Here is a 20,390-nt window from a genome sequence, read left to right as displayed (position 1 = left end):
TGTAAAAAATACATTGGTAAAGAAGGTATATTATTCAATACAAGATTATATAGATGATAAAAAAGCGTGGAGTTAATGCTTGTTGACTTCCAGGCAGGAGACATAACATACATATATAATTGTATTTAACTAACATGACTGCATTTTTAGATGTTGAAAAAGAGTAACTACTGAGTTTCTTGCTGGTTCTTCTAAGTAGAATCTTCATTCCGAATCGGTGGTAGCTTTACTTTAAATAGTTTGTTAAATGATTATTCAAAAGTACTTGTAAAAGCCTACTTGAATAAAGTATATTTTCTTTTTGATTTTTGTGAAAAAATTGGTACCACTAAGCACGAGACTAATTTTAATCACAAATTAAGCACGTGAAAAGGTAAAGCACATTCCTGGGTTAAGTCATCCGGTTTAAGGGATGAATAAGCCAATGTTGCTACAGGCACGAGGGACATAACATCTTGGCTCCCAAGGTCGATGATGCATTGGTAATGTAAAGATTGGTTAATATCTCAAACAGCGCCAACGTCTTTGGGTATTGGGACCACTTATCAATCGACTCATTTGTCAAAATGATTAAAAAAAAAAAGTAAAAATATCAAAAACGCTTTTTTATCAAATATGTATATCTTTTATATAATTATATCAAATTTGCTACTTTTGTTTTGCTGACTCTACACCAAATGAAATAAAGATAATGTGTTTTTACTGAGGTATGGATAGATAATGTATCTTTATTTGTTCGACGTAACGTTTTCGTTCTGCAAGTAATCCTATCCTCTATCTTCCCATCGAGATAATTTCTGTTAGTTTAGTGTAGTGTTAGTGTTTCATGACACTTTAATACATGGTTTCATCTGAAAAACAGAACAGTTTTCTAGGTCATTCGTTTCAGCACAGCCTTTCAAAAGCATCCCCTTGTGTATGCTACACTTCGCTACAAAAGTCTTGTGTGATAAAATAAATCGGTTACTTTTGAACTTTTCCAAATAATAGATGACGCTGGTGACTTCAGATGATCAACTGAATTTATCATAACATTTTTTGGAATATCTTTTTTGAATTGTATCGCAGTAAATTGTAATAGTTAAATAAAATAAAATTTAAACTTATTGATACTCTTTTGAGATTATTTACATGTGTTAAGCTGAATCTACTAAAACTGTAACCTCAAGAATCTGCCGAATCGTTACTGAGTTTTTATAAATTAAAGTAACATTAAAACTCTCTCTCCTGACAATGTCTGTTAATTAGAATGTTTTCGAAAATCACATAACACATTTCCACCAATTGCACCACCGAAAGGCTTGCAGGTGCGTTGCCGGCCTTTAAGGAAAAAATACGCTCTTTTCTTGAAGGTTCCCAAGTCGTATCGGTTCGGAAAAACCGCCGGCGAAAGCTGGTTCCACAGAGTGGTTGTGTATATTTATAGATTGACAGTGACCTAAATAAGAACGACAATTTATATTCTCTATTCCAATCATAATAGGAAAAAAGCCAAATAAACAACATCTGACAGCAAATTAACGCGATATCATTGGTCGAGATCTTGATTGATCTATGATATTCACTATGGATTTTCGAAAAAATGTCGTTTTGATCGTCGACGAAACTGTTAACAGAATTTTGAAAGCAAAATTTAAGTTTACAAAAAGTAGTCAAGTGTAACAGTATTGTATTATAAATAAAGATATATTAAACATAAACTCTTAGTAGTGCACAATATAGCTGAATTTGTAGCAAATCGTATGATATATAAAATCTAAGGTTTGTTTATATTTTTTCCTACTTCCATTGGAATAGGCTATACTTTAGCGTATTAACTAATAGTAATACACTGTATCGTTAATGTTGACTATGATATTCCAAAAAAAAATTCAATATTCCATATATGATCGCTATAGGCGATTGTACCGTTGGAACAAAGTGCTCCAACGTTATTACAAGACGCAATATCATTTTCATACGAAGGAAATTTTATAAATTCAGACCTATTTGAAGTCAATTTGCAAATTTGTTTTGAAATATTAGCATATATATTTTTTTCGTTCTTATGGTGAAATATTAGACAATCTGCTATTAGATAGGTAACATATATTTTAAGTAACAATAATTTTAGTATGAACTTTCAGGCTCGCGTTATGTTAATCAATGAGTATTTATTGTACAATTGTACATATATGTAAAAAAATTAAATGTAAAAATTAAAAAATATCATAACATTGATAAAAAGCGCGAACTTAGTATTCGCTATAACAAGCAGGATAAATATAAATTTAATTGTACTTGATTGACTAATTTTGTAATTAATATGGTGAAAAATAGTAACTGAGTCTCTTACCGGTTCTACTCGATAGAATCTACTTTCCGAACCGGTGGTAGCTTAACATAAATTCAACACTTTAATATGATTATTTTAAAGTTGTATTATGAGCCTATGTGAATAAAGAAAATATAAATTTTGTATTAAGATAAGGTTTTTATTATGTAGTAGGTATTTTTGTATAGAAGGTATTTCAATTTTCTTTTTTGTGAACGTGTTATTTAGACTCAAGTGAAACTCGGCCTCCCAGGTACTGTATAATATAATGTTGCTGACATTAATCGCACGCATAATTGGACATGTCAATTATTATTGTAACCAACTGTGCGATTTTGTGGTAATTCACTTTTTTATATTTATGTTTTTATTTTATATTTTTAAACTTTTTTATATATGTATTATGATACTTATACTACCGTATAAATTTAATAATTTTTATAACCAAAGTCGTATATTACATTCTCACACTTGTGTTCTGAGATGAGTTACGTTTAACAGAATAGTTCAACTGTACCAACAATGTTTTAATATATTTTTTCAAATATATGAACCTATTATTATTATTTATTAGCGGGTGTTCGATTAAACCCTGACTTCTATTTTTATTTCATGAATTTGACATACCAAAGAAGATATCATTATTTGACTGAATCATTATTTGATCACCCCCTAAATAACATTCGCCCATCCACATTAAACTACACGTGAAACTAAAATACGAAGATAATCATATAATCTAATTATTTTTTTTCTGACTCACGCACATTCACGCACACACATCTTGTAAGTACGAGCGTTACTCACACTAATGAACACCGATACTTTAACGTGGAAGGGCGCGCCTTCGTATGTGGTAAAGTCACTGTTATTTAATTGTATAATTCACTGCTATTGTATACTTGTTATAGATAGATATGTTATTGTATAGTAACAGACCATTAACGTCCCGTTACTGTGCAAAGTCCTCCTGTTTTTTTTGAAGAGTAGTTTTGGAGCTTACTCCATTACTCTGCTGCAATGTGGCTTGATGGACACGTGGCTGGGTCCTATCCACGTGCAGGTTTTCTCAAGATGATGATGATTTTACCATCGAGTAAGAGATGAATAATTAATACGAATTATACACATGAACTCATATAGTATCTGCTCTGGGTTCGAATTCAGGATCATCGGTAAGATTCAAGTCTTCTACTGGGCGATCACAGCATGTTGAGCTCAACGGATAGGTATGAACTATTAAATATAATAAGATAATTCTTATTTAATTTATATTTATTGCAAGTTTTTTTACATTAACCTTAATATGAGGACAGAAACACTTATAGTCAAATTGTTTTTCATAGACATCAATAATTTCCATAGAATATGCCGTACAAAAATAAAAATAACTGTTTCCGCCCGGGATCGAACCGGGGGCCTTCTGCGTGTTAGGCAGATGTGATAACCGCTACACCACGGAAACGTTGAATGTACTTAGCAATTTAACAAACAGGTATTTTTTGATTACTTGATGCCTATAATATATCTTTATAACCCAGATATTTTATAAAACATATTATAAAAAGCTTAGCTTATTAGGTAAAGCAGTATTTAGCTAAGCTATTTATTGTTTATTACTGAGTAAAAAATTTATTACGACGGCAGCATAGATTTAAAAAAAATCAAAATTACCTACTTAAATTAATTTATTAAAACTAATTATTTGCACTGCCGCCTGTTGCATTCATGTAACTTTTGTAAATGTTAATCTTTAGGTATCATTTAATATTAACTATTGGTGCAATAAAGCATAAATAAATAAATAAGTAAATAAATAATTCTAAAATGTATTTGACAATTGGTCGGTGTATAAAACCAAAAGTACAATTTTTACTTAATTCAAATTCACACAGAATTACCAAAACTTAGTGTCATCAATTTAAATGTTAATTTCACTGAACTCATTTCATGATTTAAATCACGCCACTGCAAATAACTTAACCAGCAGAGCCCACGACGCGTGGGAACATAACAAAAATATACAGTTATTATAAATAAATAATAAAATCTTAAAAGACACAAAAGCTAATGAAGTCTCCACATATTACCACAAAAACACAACCAAATGGAGGCGTAGACTATAATTAAAACCTAATTAAGCAACTCTAAGAATTTATGTAAACCACGAACACAAAAAGTAATTAAAGCAAAGGTAACTTTGAAAAAACGAGAGGTGTCTTAGTCAGGCTGGAACGAAGTTGCTTTCGCTATATTTTACTAATAAAAAAAAACAGACATCATCATTATCCTCCTCCTGCCCTTATCCCAATTTACTTGGTATCGGCGCAGCATGTCTTCTTCTCCCATACTTCCCTATCTGACGTCATCTCACAAGTAACATTCTTTCCAGCCATATCATCTTTCACACAATCCATGCATCTTTTCATTGGTCGTCTCGTTCCTCAATATCCATCCACGTTCGTGCTCAAGACCTTCCTCACAATATGTTCCTCATTCGTCCGCATAACATGCTCATACCATGATAGCCGCCTTCCACATAACAGCTCGGGTCTCGGTGCCACTTTCAAACTACCTCTTATATACTCGTTTTTTACTCTATATATTCGCGTAACACCATATAGTAAAACAGACACTAAAAATAAATAAATTAACAACATTTTGAAATAAACAAATGACGAAAGATAAAACAATAACAAATACATAATATTCATTCACAGTGATTTAATTTAAGCATGAAACCTTATTTCAAGTTCAATTATTGCATCACAGTAAATAATGACCTTAAACTAATAATTGGGTCTGGTTAATTTAATTACAAGTTCCTCACGTTAAGCCTCAGTCATTGGCGTATCAAATTCGAAAGACAAAAATGCGAGAGTTTATAAAACATAATTTTGTTGATATTGTCTAAAACCGAAAACAACTAAATCTAAAAACCAACTAAATGTCTATTGCTTTCCTCACCTAATGTAGGAAGTATTATCAAGGACCTAAATGTAACCGATACAGCATTTTTAGACTCGAAACTATGGACGGCTCATATAACAGGAAGATCAACTACCCAGGACACGTGGTTAGAAAAGTTTTCCTACCGGTATTTCGCGGTAGTCTACACTTTAGTAATAAGTGCCTTAAGTCACCTTTGAGCTCAGATAGCCAAGTGGTAAGATCACGTACGTCTGAACCGATGATTGCGGGTTCAAGCCTAACCAATAAATTTTCAACATCGTGAGGAAACCATGTAGGTTTCCTTTTCAGCAACGTGGTGTAATTATCTCGAAACCTTCTTCTCAAAAGGAGAGGATACCCAGCAGTGGGCCAATTACTTTACTTTTCATTCAGTCAGCATAGATTATGATTTGTTCCTTTAAAAAAATCCATGCTCTCCGTTGAAAATAATACCCTTATAAATCATTTATTCGAACTCTCGTGGCTCTAACTGCACGAAGTCAATCCATTATACCCGATAATGAGCGGATTGATTATGCAATCTGCGGATCATCCGCACTTCTGGTTTCCTTTCTTTAGAATAACATAAAATATATATAAGATTTTAAATTAACATGGTTATTTTTATTACTAACAGTATTTAAAACGGGATACTTACCATGTTTTTTATTTTTATTTGGTGGAGCTCGATATTTCGACATTATCTACGAATGTCTTGTCTCATGAACATACTGTTAGTAATAAAATATATAATTTTAACAGAAGTGAAATTTCATAAATAACAATTCAAATAAGGCATTATCAGATCTATATGTATATATACATAAACTAGCTTCTGCCCGCGGCTTTATTCGCGTGGAAGCTGAATATATTTACATATTACAGATTAACTTAAAATATTACGTTAATTCAAGACCACTTTGTATACCACATTGAGGGGTATTCACTCCCTTAGGGTGGAATTACGCTGGACACTTAAATAGGTATCTATTCATTTTTTATCAGTAGCCCAAAAAAAGTTTCATTTTTTAACCAAAAAAAAGACGGACTGTCATACAAACTTCCAACCCCTCTTTCACCGCCTTGGAAGTAGAATTTTCAAAATTCCTTCCTTATAGAATGTCTACTCAATATAACCTAAATTTAATCGTATACGCTCAGCGATAATGAATCAGTCAGTCAGGACATGTTACTTTAGTATATATAATAATAATATTTACAATTATAGCTTACAGATACAGTTGACAACTACGCAGAGGCGTAGAGTCCTATAATCAATATATGTCCGTGTATGCGAAGCTACTGTCCACAGAGAAATTACTACCAATAATCAATAATATAATCAACAAGATAACAATAGTATTATTCATGATAATACAAAATAATACAATGAATTGATTACATAATAACTTAACATAAAGGTTTCTATGCGGCTTAAAACAACGTATTATTTGTTTTAATAACAATCTCTTGTTGTATATTTTCCAATCATGGATGTATTTTATCAATGATAGGTTTATATAGTATAACATACTACATCCTCTTTTAATAGCGCCATTGTTATCTCCCACTGTGGGGAACCTCGTTTTATTTATTTATTTATTTATTGAAAAGTTACACTGTCAACTTATCACTAAGCACTTAAAATTAGTATCTGATGGTAAAGGCATCGGCCATTTTTATCTATTCGAAACTCTCTCGTAACTAAAGGTACATGAATATTACCATTTCAGTTCGATTAGCGACGTAAGGAATGGTTGATATGTCTTACAGTACGATTGTCTCTGGATGGTGGTGACCATTTATCATCAGATGACCCATTTGTCAATCAAAACTGTCACTCAAACTTGCCAAATAAGCAATGATTCGGGATGTTTTTAACAAAATAACACACACCGTTGCGTCACAATTAAATAATTAATTATTAATTAATTAATTATACGTCTTTAAAGGTGTAAACGACATTGACCTTCGAAAATATTTTTGATATAGTCTATATTATAAACCAAACTAACCTATATAAAATATAAAATAAAATTTTAATAACTAAATAATAATTGAAATTATGATAACAAATATAAAATACTGTACTGAGGAATATAAAAGCAAATTATAAAAAATTAAAAAAGTAAAAACAAAACTAAAATATATTACTTATACGGTACATGATGATCGCTCGTGTGTGTGACTTCAGTGTGTGGACACCAAGGCACAGCACGGCTGCACATGACTCTTATTAACGGTCGTCTTTTACATCGTGAATTCCTGTCACCTAAGATCCCAGTGTATTGATAATGGCGACAAGACCAGATATGGCAACCACATGGAATCGGCACACTATCTGGAATATATGTATAGCTGTGTCAGCTCTGTCAAGTAATGTAAAAATAATTACTTGGTGATAGGGCTTCCAGATGAGAGCCGAGATGGCCCAGTGGTTAGAACGCGTGCATCTGAACCGATGATTTCGGGTTCAAGTCCAGGCAAACACCACTGAATTTTCATGTGCTTAATTTGTGTTTATAATTCATTTCGCGCTCGGCGGTGAAGGAAAACATCATGAGGAAACCTGCATGTGTCTAATTTCAACGAAATTCTGCCACATGTGTATTCCACCAACCCGCATTGGAGCAGCGTGGTGGTATATGCTCCAAACCTTCTCCTCAAAGGGAGTGGAGGCCTTACCCCAGCGGTGGGAAATTTACAGGCTGCTAATGATAGAGCTTCCGGCTAGCTGGCTGTCTACCCAGACGGGCTTGCATGAAGCCCTATCATCAGGTACCACTCATCGCATATTTTATCACCAAGCAGCAATACTTTGTATTGTCTTGTTCCATTTGAAAGTTCATTTGAACTCAGTTCCAAAGGTTGGAAGCGCATGCGCCTAACTATTTTGTAAAAAAAAGAAAGACCCTAGCATTTGAGATTTTAAATGACCAAGTAATAAAAAGTTCCGCTAACGATCTGCACTAGTCATAGAGCAAGCGTCATTGCCCGTACTCATGCTGACTTGGCCGGATAACGACCGGCCCTACTTATATTATACAGTGTTCAAGTTAGCTTGATCTTTTTGACAGACGGGCTAGTGATGAGAAACAGAAAATGTAACAGTCGATGGAGTTCAATTTTTTTTAACTTATTTTTCTAAAAACATTGTAACAAAACATTAAGAGACCCCAACCACTAGCCAAACAGATCCCAACCAAAAGGACCCCCGTTCGTAACAATAACTTAGCAATCTTCTTTAATAAGGATTTTTGTAATCGATATTTGTAGCAGTTACTACCTGTTATTCGCGTCCCTACTGTCCGACCGATGTAACATTGTACAAGCGTCTGTTAATTTCAGTGTTTCTATTTAAATTTTACTTAGAAGCAATAATAGAAAAAGTCTTAAAATTTTCGGATAACGCTTGAATCTTTAGGAACTTTTGTATTATATGTATATTTTTAAATATTTTTACAATTTTTAAAATCATTAAATTATGAAAATAATATGTTCGTCATTGCAAAGTTATGTCGATCTGAAAAATTTACATCTGTCAAAAATATCAAGCTATCTTGTACTGGGTATAGTTCTGTTGTGCTTGGTAAACTTGATCAAATACATCAATGTCAAATATCATTACGATCGGTTATTAATCGTTTAATGGATTTACGGTAACAAATAGATTGACAGACTTATTTTCGCATTTATAACGTCAGTTTAATTCTCAGCGTTAAATTATAAAATATTAAAATATTATGTTTTGAGAAAATACTTTTGCTTAACTACATATAATGAATTGCTTCAGTCAGCTTACTTTAGCATAGATTGGATTTTTATCGATAAAGTATTTCCTAGGTTATTTTCTTAGTATCTTGAAATTATAATTCGGCAACGAAATATTATAGCTTCGAATTTACAGAAACAATATATTTTTTATCTTTAAATATAATTGAACATGGATCACTTACAATATCTCCCGGAGCCGTCAAATCTACGTCCATTATCGGGATTAAGGAAACACAGTCTTTATGTAGATTAGGACTGTCGCCCACTATCGAGCTAAGCAAAATAAATTAAAAAAAATATATAGGCTTCTGTCCAATTTACGCAGTCAAGTGAGCGCTAAATTGCTCTAGTATTCAGTTTATAAGTCTGAAGATACAAATGATTTCGTTTAAATATCAAGAAGTAGCTGCAAAGAGTTATTTTCATATCTGGATAAAGTAACACTACAAAACAACTGAAACAAACTGGTTTTATTATCTTTGTGTGTGTGACAGCTACGATTGACACTCGCTAAACGCTCATACTACTTCACTAGCGTGCATGTGCTTAGTCGTCAACTGTTTGTTGTGTCTCCCGAGCATGGGAAAGCACGTAAAGGCATCGGCCATTTTTATCTATTCTAAACTCTCTCTCGTAACTAAAGGTACATGAATATTACCATCTTAGTTCGATTAGCGATGTAAGGGATGTTTGATATGTCTTACAGTACGATTGTCTCTGGATGGTGATGATCATTTATCATCAGATGACCCATTTGTCAATCAAAACTATCACTCAAACTTGCCAAAATAAGCAATGATTCGGGATGTTTTTAACAAAATAACACACACCGTTGCGTCACAATTTACTTACAACGATGAAGACGATTCAAAAGTGCTTGTAAATATCTACTTGAATAAAGTATACTTTGATTTTGATTTTTTTTTGGACCGATAGTAGTGATTACGCTTAACTAAATCTGAATAATTAAACGTAGCTTAAATAGCGTGGCTTGGCAAATGCAGCATAGACTACCCTCCAACCAAGTCGATCAATGACCTCAAGAAGGTAGAGATGGATGGATGTAGAATGCGAACAACTGAGAGCTTCATTACACTTTGCCTATGTCCAGTAGTGGACTGTGATTATGAGGAATAATATGCGATATATTATTATGAATTATAGCTACATATTATAGCTTGAAGTGGACAATTTCTTTAAACCAACGTAGGTATTATGTAGATTAGATGTCTGCTTGTCTTCTGAGATCGATCCCCGATATTCCTTCGTTTCGACTCAATTGCAAATGTATTTTGCGTTCACGAATATCTTTATGAAACGCTGAATTCTCGTTATTGTAATACTTTTGTAGCATTTTCAAATGGTATAGAGGCAATTATAATAATGAATGATCAATGAACATATTATAAAACTGTATCGCCACCTCCATTTAATACCTTACATTTAGTACCTTAATTTTCCATTTGATTTAATAGGCGTCGTTTAAAATGTCATTTAAGAAATATTTCCTAAAACTGTATTAAATAGTTTTAAGGATATTTTGCGATGTACTCTCAAATTTATCATTATTATAAAAACAAATGAATATGTTTATACCTATAAACATAAATAACTACGAGTTACCAATACCGAGCTTCACACAGATACAATGAAGTATCCATCTATTAGATTTAAAAACTAACATGAAAAGATATTTTTTTCCCGAAGTTGAAATTCCCGGCTTTTCTCTACTATAAAATGCATGTATTATGCTTATAAGCCTACCTCCTGAATCACTCTGTTGGTGAAAACCACATTAATTTCCGTAGCGTAGATTAAAAGATCTAAGTATACAGGCCGCGTGAAGCGCCTTTGTTTTATACTACGTAGACATTTCCCGTTCGTGTGTATGAACTCGTCCTAAACGAACGATTTTAATTTTTTTTTTTTTTTTCTTATGCTTAAGTCGCTTACCTACTTATCACAAACAAACACCATTGAACGAAACTACTTGCTAAAACTAGTATTTTCTACTAATTAATTTCTCTCGTTCAATGCAGCCAAATGTACTCCCAGAATTTTGTATCAAGTTAAATCGACATTTTATCCTAATATTATGAAAAATTTAGACCATCTGTTTCATTATATTGCAAAACAAAAACATTCTATTGTATAATTTAGACATGAAAACCAAACTTTTAAAAAAACAATGAAATTTGTAAACAAGTATTTTTAGTACGAAGCATTGAATCCAATGTAAATGTAGATGCACACTATAATTAATTTTAAATTTAAACTAAATAATATCGTATAAATGTTCCACTGCTGGGGTAAAGCCTCTGCATATAAGATGAGGAGAAGCTATGGATATAAATATACCTTAAAATAAGTCACATGCAGGTTTCCTCACGATGTTTTCCTTCACCAACGCGCGACGCACAAAAAACTAATTCTAAATACAAATTAAGTACATGCAAATTCAGATGTGCTTGCTTGGATTTCATTGGACGATAAATAGTTTATAAGAAACACTATAAGGTATCTTTATTTTTTATTTCTTCCTTTTTTAAGATCTTTGTTTGCATGTTGTGTTTAATTTTAAGTAATCTCTACATTTAGACAGTAAGTTTGTTTTTAATTACTCTGTAAATAAATAAATTAATGAAATATGAACTCGGCAATCATCGGTTAAGATGCGTGCGTTCTAACTGGTATATATCAGTCGTTTAAAATATTACATGTAAATTTAGCGTGTTTCGAAAAAACAGCTATTGAAATACCACTTTAGAACTTTTCAAATCTACCCAACGTATTCTTTATTAAAACACTTCTTAGCCTTACTAGTATTACAAAGTCATAAGTTTTTATGGCTGGATGTTTGACTCAATGACGTCAGAATATCTGAACGGATCTGAATAGAAATTGGCACAGACATAGGATATAGGTTATTTATTTCAGGGAAAATGAATCTGATACCTGCAACATCCCCCTCCCCGCTCACACGCGGGTGAAACTACAGACAGAAACTAGTCATCAATAAACCACAAAAAATTTCCATACCAACAGGATAGAATCAATACCCCTCTATCAATAAACGAACTTCCAGGTTATTAATTACTGGCACATTTATTTTATACAATTTTGATCAGCCTGTAGAATACTGGTGATGAAATCAAACGAAACAATCAAAAACAAACACCTGTAATTTTATTTTAATACAACCTTACTTGTTCGTTTAACAACTACTTAAAAACTTTTTATTGTGATAATTATACTCACTGAATAACGTTAATTTTGTCTTTTCGTTTTTTATATTAATCTAGTTGAATAAGTTAACTAATTCGCTACAAACGAATCAGTGCTGCGGAAATTTTAAATTGAATAGACTTAATTGGCCGATTCGTTAATTATTACGTCGAACGGTATTTCAATTAATTAAGAAAGTCATTTGATTTAATTATAAAATTAATTTGCTTATTCTTTTATTACAACTTTTAAGGCTTCTGTTAACGGGTACTACAGTCTATCTATCTATATACTATCATAGTCGACACTTCTCGACTCGACTCGGCATTTTTTAATGCAATTACTTTGTATATCACATTGGAGTGTATTTCACCCCTTAGGGTAGAATATCCAGAAACACTCAAATACGTATCTACTAATTTTTATCAGTAGACCAAAAATAAAGTTTCATGGTTCTAACTTAAATAATTACGGACTTCCATACAAATTTTCAACCCTTATTTCTCCCTCTTAGGGGTAGAATTTCAAAAAATTTTTGCTTGGTGGGTGTCTACTCAATAAAACCATCCTACTCACCAAATTTCATGGCTCTAACTTTAATAGTTTACGCTCGGCGATGGTGAGTTAGTCAGTCAGGACATGTTATTTTGTAAGTATAGATTATAATTGCAAAAAATTAAAAAAAAATCCCGTGGGGCTGTAAAAATGGAAGGGGGGAGTTTGTGTGTTATAGGTAAAATATTATTAACTTCACGCAGGTAAAGCTGCAGGTGTAGCAAATATATATATTGAGAGGTTAAGATTATTTACAATTTTAATAATAAAAAATGCAATGAAAGTAAAGGTTTTCAGTCAAATGATAGGATGGAATCGAACTTGTGACTTAACATTTTTTTTTTATGAAATTGGTAGGCGGACCGACGTATGGTTCACCTCATGTTACGTGGTCCGCCCACTGCCTATACACAGACACTGTACGATATCTGCCATTTTGGGAACTAAGATGTTATATCCCTTGTGTCTGTAGTTACACTGGCTCAGTCACCCTTCTAACCGGAACACAACAATACCAAATATACTCTAATATCTTGATCTGATGAGTGGGTGGTACCTACCCAGACGGGCTTGCACAAAGCCCTATAACCAAGTAACTTAGATGTGTCTTAACAGTGCTAGCAATGTTAAGACAAATGTTAAATTTCTTAACTAGCAGACCTTAAACTTACAGCATAAATTTAAAAAAAAAAGTGCAATACATTTGATATCGGTGTGTTTCTACACTAACAACTCGAACGTTTGCTACGTAGTACATCCCCATAACTTACTCTGTGTCAGATTTATAAGGAACATTATCAGAGCGAGTCGGTTCTAATTGAAAAAGGTCTTTAAATTAAGACTTTTCATTCTGTTCCTTGCTCTTTATAAATGGGGTGTTCTTCACCGATTGCAGTACATACAAAATAGTAATGCGTTTATTTTATTTTTTGTTAAGCATGTTACAATATATTTTTGGTTTTCGTAAATAAATATGAAGCATAATTTATTTAGGTACTGGATGAGACTGCGGGTTTTAAATTTAGGAAGCTATTCGTAGACCGAACTAAGCGTAACCTCCATTTTACGGGACTTAAACTATCTCCATACCACATTTCATCAAAATCGGTTCAGCGGATTAAGCGCGAAGAAATAACAGACAGAGTTAATTTCGAATTTATAATATTGGTATAGATAAAAAGTAAACGAAGTTATTTAATGAAGGCCATTGTTGGTAATCAAAATGTTTCTGTTAAAATTATATCGAAGCGTTTTGTTTGTTTAATTTTTATTTTTTATAGAAATTTAAATATCAATTATTTATTTCAAATTATACTTCCAGTGTCGATTCGCAAAAAATTCCTAGAATTCGATCTTTTAAATTCTCGAAAAAAACTAATTTACATCACTGTACTAGTCTAGAGATTTGAATTTATTCGTTTTTTTGTTACAAGTTCAGATTTGGCCAACCATTGGCCAAACATTGGCCAACTTCGAAAAATTATATATAAGTACATATTATACGTTTCATTAAGTCCCCCATTTTCCGCTACATATTGGTTTCCCTATAATAAATACGTTCTGTTGATAAAGCGACCGCAGACCGAATAAGGTTCTGACAGCGACGTTTAATGATTCGATGGAACAATCACATGCATACACTACTTGTGAGATAAAATAAACAGTTAAATCGTGATCTGTGTTTATTTTAAATGTGTATTTGATAACATATTAATTAAAATATAATTAATGTTTAAAAATGTAAATGATGAAAAAAATTTAAATAAATAAAGATATTATGTAACGGTCGAAAAGCAAAAATGCTACTATTAAATCCAAAGCTTTTCAATTTCAGTTCGAAATTCATAACAAAATCGCCTTCCTCCGTCCTACGTGACATTCATGAAATAATTCTCTCGGGAAAGCAAAAAGCCACGGGAAAGAATTGAATTGAATTTAAAATCATCTAAATTTATAATGTATTCCAAGATAATGTCCAAGTTTCGAAGATTTCAAGAAAGAGATATCAATTTACTAAATATGATTATGAAAATATTTAGTAAATTGTAAAAGAAAGGATAAAATAAAACCCATTAGTTTAGCTGTATTAATGTCAAACGTTCACATAAATCCACAGAGCCAGTTCTAAATTATTCATCTAAACGGTTTCCGACAACAAATCCAATTTGGCCCCTCAGATTAAAAAACAAAGAGCAATTGGAGAACGCGGAAGATTAAAGTGAAGCAACAAAAGCGAATACAAATCCCGGTTGTTTTTTTTATATAGGTAAGTCGACGAGCAAACGGGCCACCTGATGGCGAGTGGTCACCGCCGCTCATAGGCAATGGCAATGTAAGAAATATTTACCGTTTTTACATCGCCAATGCGATTTAGCGCCTATATCTAAACTGGCTAGTGCACCCTTCAAACCGCAACACGAAAATACTAAGTACTGCTGTTTGGCAGTAGAATATTTGATGTTACCTACCCAGACGGGTTTTCACAAAGCCCTTTTCTATGTGATAGGTGGCAAACGATTATGAGGCTCACCTGATGAAAAGTGACATCCACTACATGGACATCTGCAACACCTGGGGGATTGCAGGTGCGTTGCCGGCCTTTAAGGAAAGAGTACGCTCTTTTCTTGAAGGTCCCCAAGTCGTATCGGTTCGGAAAAATCGCCGGCGAAAGCTGGTTCCACAGAGTGGTACCAAATATGATGCTCTACCTCCAAATATAATTTTAATACGTTAAAAGTGTGTTTACTTTATTGACGTATTAATAGATTGTTAATAAGGCAAGTATTCGCTTTTGTTATTCCACTATGATGTTTGACGCGCTCCATCTATCTACTTTTTTTTTATGATCTGTCATTTGCCCGCTTTCAAAGGCAGGTTATGTCATGTGACAGTCGAGCTTGTTTCCATTTTTGACTGGTCGGACGGTTCGCATGATAATATTTACTTTTATCATACGACTACATAATATTACCCGGCAAGGATTTTATATCGTTTCGTCAAATATGGTTACCTATTCGAGACACGAAATTTAGATACGTTTAATGATTAAGGTTAAAAATCCTTAAAGATTTTAATTGTGATAATAATTATAGTATAATATCTTTTCACGTTTGTTTTCTGCGGTGATTTCCGAGTTTATTCTTACAGGATAGCTCTAATTATATCGCTCCGGTGTTACGTACTGCCGATCTTCGGGCCCGACAAACCTCGCCTCTGTTATCAGCCAACGTGCGCTCGTTACGTGAATATATTTTTTAATAAGTTACACTTTTGTGACTTCTCAATATAATTTTTTAGGTCTAAAATAAATAAAAGATTTTTTTCCATAGGATTACGGCCATGCGAAATTTTCTCTCATCGCCAATTTTTATTTTATAGTACATCACAGCAATTGGAGCTGACATCGTGTATGGATTAGAATGCTGGCTCGGGAAGAAGAAGGATGAAAATAAATTTGATATGACAGAAATGAAGAGGTAACGAGTTTATAACAGGAAGCTTGAAAGTAGCACCAATAACAGAAAAAGTGAAAGGAAACTGTTTGAATTAGTATGGGCATGTAAGGCGCAGACAGGAGACACGCTCAAAGAGTGATGAGTATGAGCGTAGAGAGAGGGAGGGAAAAAGGATGACATAAGAAGACATGAATGGAGTGTGGGAGGAGGGATATGAGAGAGATGGATGTGAACGATCAGATGACGAATAATAGAGGAGAATGGAAGGTACTTTTTTCTCCCATTCTCCTGCGCTAATCCCAAATAGATTGGGACATGGGTATGGAAAAGAAGAAAAGACATGAAGACGTACATCACAGCAAAAGCTCATCTCCAATTATGTCGCAGACCGTCTCCTGGAAATCCATACAAGTATTATAAAGAGGTAAAATTTGTTGGTTTGTATTTAGGGGGTAATTTCTGGAATATACTATGCGTTCCTTTAAAAATCTTCACTAGTACACTGGTACATTATTTGTGAGTGCTTAAGCGGCTAAGCCGGGTCGCTAGTTATATAGATATAATCGTACCCAATATCCGAAATAAAGAAGGATGCAAAACTTGACAAATGGAAGCAGATTGAGTAATTCCTTTACGTATTTATAATTTAAAAAGTTTTCATTCTAATGACTAAGCAATGCAAACCCCAAAAAACACACAGGCATAAATATACCAAATTGTGTATTAAAAAGCGTAGAAAATTCTAGCTGTTTTAAAAAGTTTAAAGCCTCACTATTTACCTTACCTCAAACATATATAACAGAAATCATTTTAGACTATAATAATTATTACTTTCAAAATAATAATTAAACCAACCAGTATAGATAGAATTTACTCAATCACAAATCTCATTTGTCAATACGCTTTAAAAAAAACAGATACCAACGACTGAATTGCCAAAAAAAATAACATAAATAATTAAAACATATATATGTAACAATAAAACGCTTACAAATTTGATGTAGTTTGGCCAAATTATGATTTCGAGTGAAATGTGTACTTTAGTCCTTTTAGCACCAAGCTAAATAATTCTTCTTTTAAAATAACCACAATTGTACTTGAAAACGCTATTTAAATACGCATATCTCTTTCATCGTGACTAAGTCTCTACAACTCCATACAACATATCTACCTTTTTTTTAAACAAAGAATTTCAAATGAAAATGCTCGAAAAATAGCAACTGGGCCATTTCCCTACGAGTGCAGTGATACGTCATGTCCTGATAACACGACTGCATTCAGAATGCACCGAGAATTTAAAAGCGTTAACAAATGTTTATTACTTGCGGCGTTGAGAGAATTTTATTTTGAACTTGGAAGGCTTATATCTGTGAAAAGTGCAATAAATACTTGAAATTATACTATAAAATGTTTGTAATTTACCATTAAATATTTATTATAGTGTACAGTACAATTTGACAAATGACAAATATCAACGGTTTTAGTAGAGTGTTTATGTAAGAATAAACCCGAAAATCATCTTAGATAACATTTGTGAAATGACATTAAAGATTACAGATAATACATATTTATTAAATGTGCGTACTGAGTGACGGCGTACTGCGCACGCAGATCCGCTACCATAATGCAATTGTCCGTGTGCACGAAAACCGGACAGGTTTGAATAATTCAAATATTTATTACGTTATTATTTATTACGACGGATTCCGCGTGCGCGGTCCACCGTCACTCAGAACTCACATTTAAAGAAAACACGCATCATAAAACGTATCACGTAACGTATTTAATTCTGCATTTTAATATAAAAATTATAAGCTAATCCCGTCATACGGGTAACCGAATCTAACCTGGAATCTGATCGCAGCGTCACCTATCGATTCCAATTTATGCCAGGGACTCGCTTAATGCGCACAAACAAATCTCATTACAATCTATGCAGCCGTTTAGGGTTCAGTGACATACAGGTAAAATTTTGACAATCAATAAAAAAGTGTAATATTTCTATGTTAAATAAAAATATTTGAAATTGAATTTGAATTGGTTATGGATGAAGGTTACAATTTACTATCAGATTATTTCCTAAAATAAATTAAAAGAGGATTGTCCAGTCGTTCTTTTTAATAAAGAAAACAAATTAGATCAAACGTATAACATCATATAACCTAAATTTAAATCAAATTAAATATGGCGAACAACGCTAATTTAGCGTTAGAATCGCTCACATATTTTAATTCTACGCTAAGTGAGACAATATTCTACAATCGAATACTATCAAGCTATATAAAAATAATTGATTAAAATAATATAGTCATATTAATATAACCTAATTAATATATTGATGAAAACGAATTAATGTCAAAAGACATATAAACTTGCTTCGATAGCGTAGAACGAAATAGTAAGACTACATAAATAATAATAAAAAAAAAATATACAAATAATAATCATCCTGTTAACATATATAGGAACCATTCCCTAGATATCATAGTTCTCCATCAAGTAGATTGACTCTAATTGTCTTCTATCATGTTATTTATAAATAAATACGTAGTTTCACACGGAGGACATATATTTCTTTGGTTGAAGCAAGCGGTGCCAAATCAAGCTATCAGATTTGGCTAGGGATATCGAGCCAGTTATAAATTTTCAGTTCAATAACCGCGGTTGTTTTTGTATATGACATGATCTATTTTTAAAATAATATTAACATCGATTAATTATTATTATCGATTTATGATTATTGCGATTCGACGGGGAAATGCTGCCAGCATTCTTGCCACCATTCCACGCTGTCAAGATTTATACAGTAACTATTTTTAATTCATATTTGTATATATTAAGGCACTTAATATTTAATATTTGACGACCTCCGTGGTCGAGTAGTGTGTACACCGGTTTTCATGGGTACGCCACTCCGAGGTCTCGGGTTCGATTCCCGGCCGAGTCGATGTAGAAAAAGTCTTGGGTCTGGGTGTTTGTGGTACCGTCGTTACTTCTGATTTTCTATAACACCAGTGCTTTAGCTACTTACATTGGGGTCAGAGTAATGTATGTGATGTTGTCCAATATTTATATTTAACTTAATGTTATCAATTCTTATGTTAATAAATCTATTTCTTTTAACACACCGTATAAAGTACGCTACAAATAAATATTATTGTCCACAAAAATTGCTTGATACAAAAGGCGAACTACTACTACTGTATACTAGATACTAACGAAAATATCAAAATTTCTCCTCAAAAGAAGAGAAGGCTTAGTATAACAGTAGAACGATTATTTAATTACATTACTTTAGTAAAAGACATAGATAAATTACTATTAGTCTTACTAAGAAGTACAACAAATCAGGCTCCAGGCTACTATGAAACTAAGAATTTCTTATCAGGTAGATTGGCAAATGGACCATCTAATTATAAATGGTAGTTACCGCCCATAGACATTGGCAACCATCCCTTGGATAGAAATAAGGTTTTATGTCCCCTGTGCAGCGTACTGAACGGAGGATATAACACCTAAAACATAATTTATATGATCATAAGAGTAACAAAATAAAGAGTGCACCTGTGTTTGTTGCACAAACGATCTGCCGCCGTGATCATTATGAATGTGTGTTATCTATCCAGACGCTTGCACAAAGCCCTACCAACAAGTAAATATTTATAAACTAATTTATTTCTTAATGAATAACTAGAATACTTTTATGTTTTAGTAAAATTAGATATAATATTATGTGCGTAAGAGATAAGGTTTCAGTTAGTACATAATACAGACCACGAGCAATTATAGCTCGTATTATTTCTCATTTATGGTGCAATTTTGAAAACATTCATTTTCATCTACATTTCTGGAACATATCGCTCTGGGGCCAGATATAATTATGTGTGGAATTCAACCAGACAATAAACCCTGGAGCTTCAATACTGGATACGTTTGCGAAAAATACTTTTTTCTGTTCAGTACCACAAGCTCTTCCGTTGAGTCCTCTATAAGTAACAAAACCTTCTTAAGTAATCTTTTTTTAATAGTTTATATATATTTGTAATTAAATATGGTACGAGTAGGATTGAATATGTCTCTTTGAGAGGTTACCGCGTTTTTTCTGTGTACTTATA

General features: G+C 32.7%; 1 protein-coding gene and 1 non-coding gene across 2 annotated transcripts in view; one reads left to right on the top strand and one right to left on the bottom strand.

The window, feature by feature from the left end:
• Positions 1-20,390, top strand: part of LOC135193965 (serine protease inhibitor 77Ba-like) — a 404,929-nt gene that overhangs the window by 273,775 nt on the left and 110,764 nt on the right. The window lies entirely within an intron of this gene.
• Trnav-aac (transfer RNA valine (anticodon AAC)) lies at positions 3,707-3,779 on the bottom strand. The gene has a single exon. It is a non-coding gene; the product is annotated as a tRNA-Val (tRNA).

Source organism: Vanessa tameamea, chromosome 23, assembly GCF_037043105.1.
Source record: "Vanessa tameamea isolate UH-Manoa-2023 chromosome 23, ilVanTame1 primary haplotype, whole genome shotgun sequence".
Lineage (NCBI taxonomy): Eukaryota > Metazoa > Arthropoda > Insecta > Lepidoptera > Nymphalidae > Vanessa > Vanessa tameamea.
The sequence above is the reverse complement of the archived record's forward strand: the minus strand, read 5'-3'. Positions and strand labels throughout refer to the sequence as shown.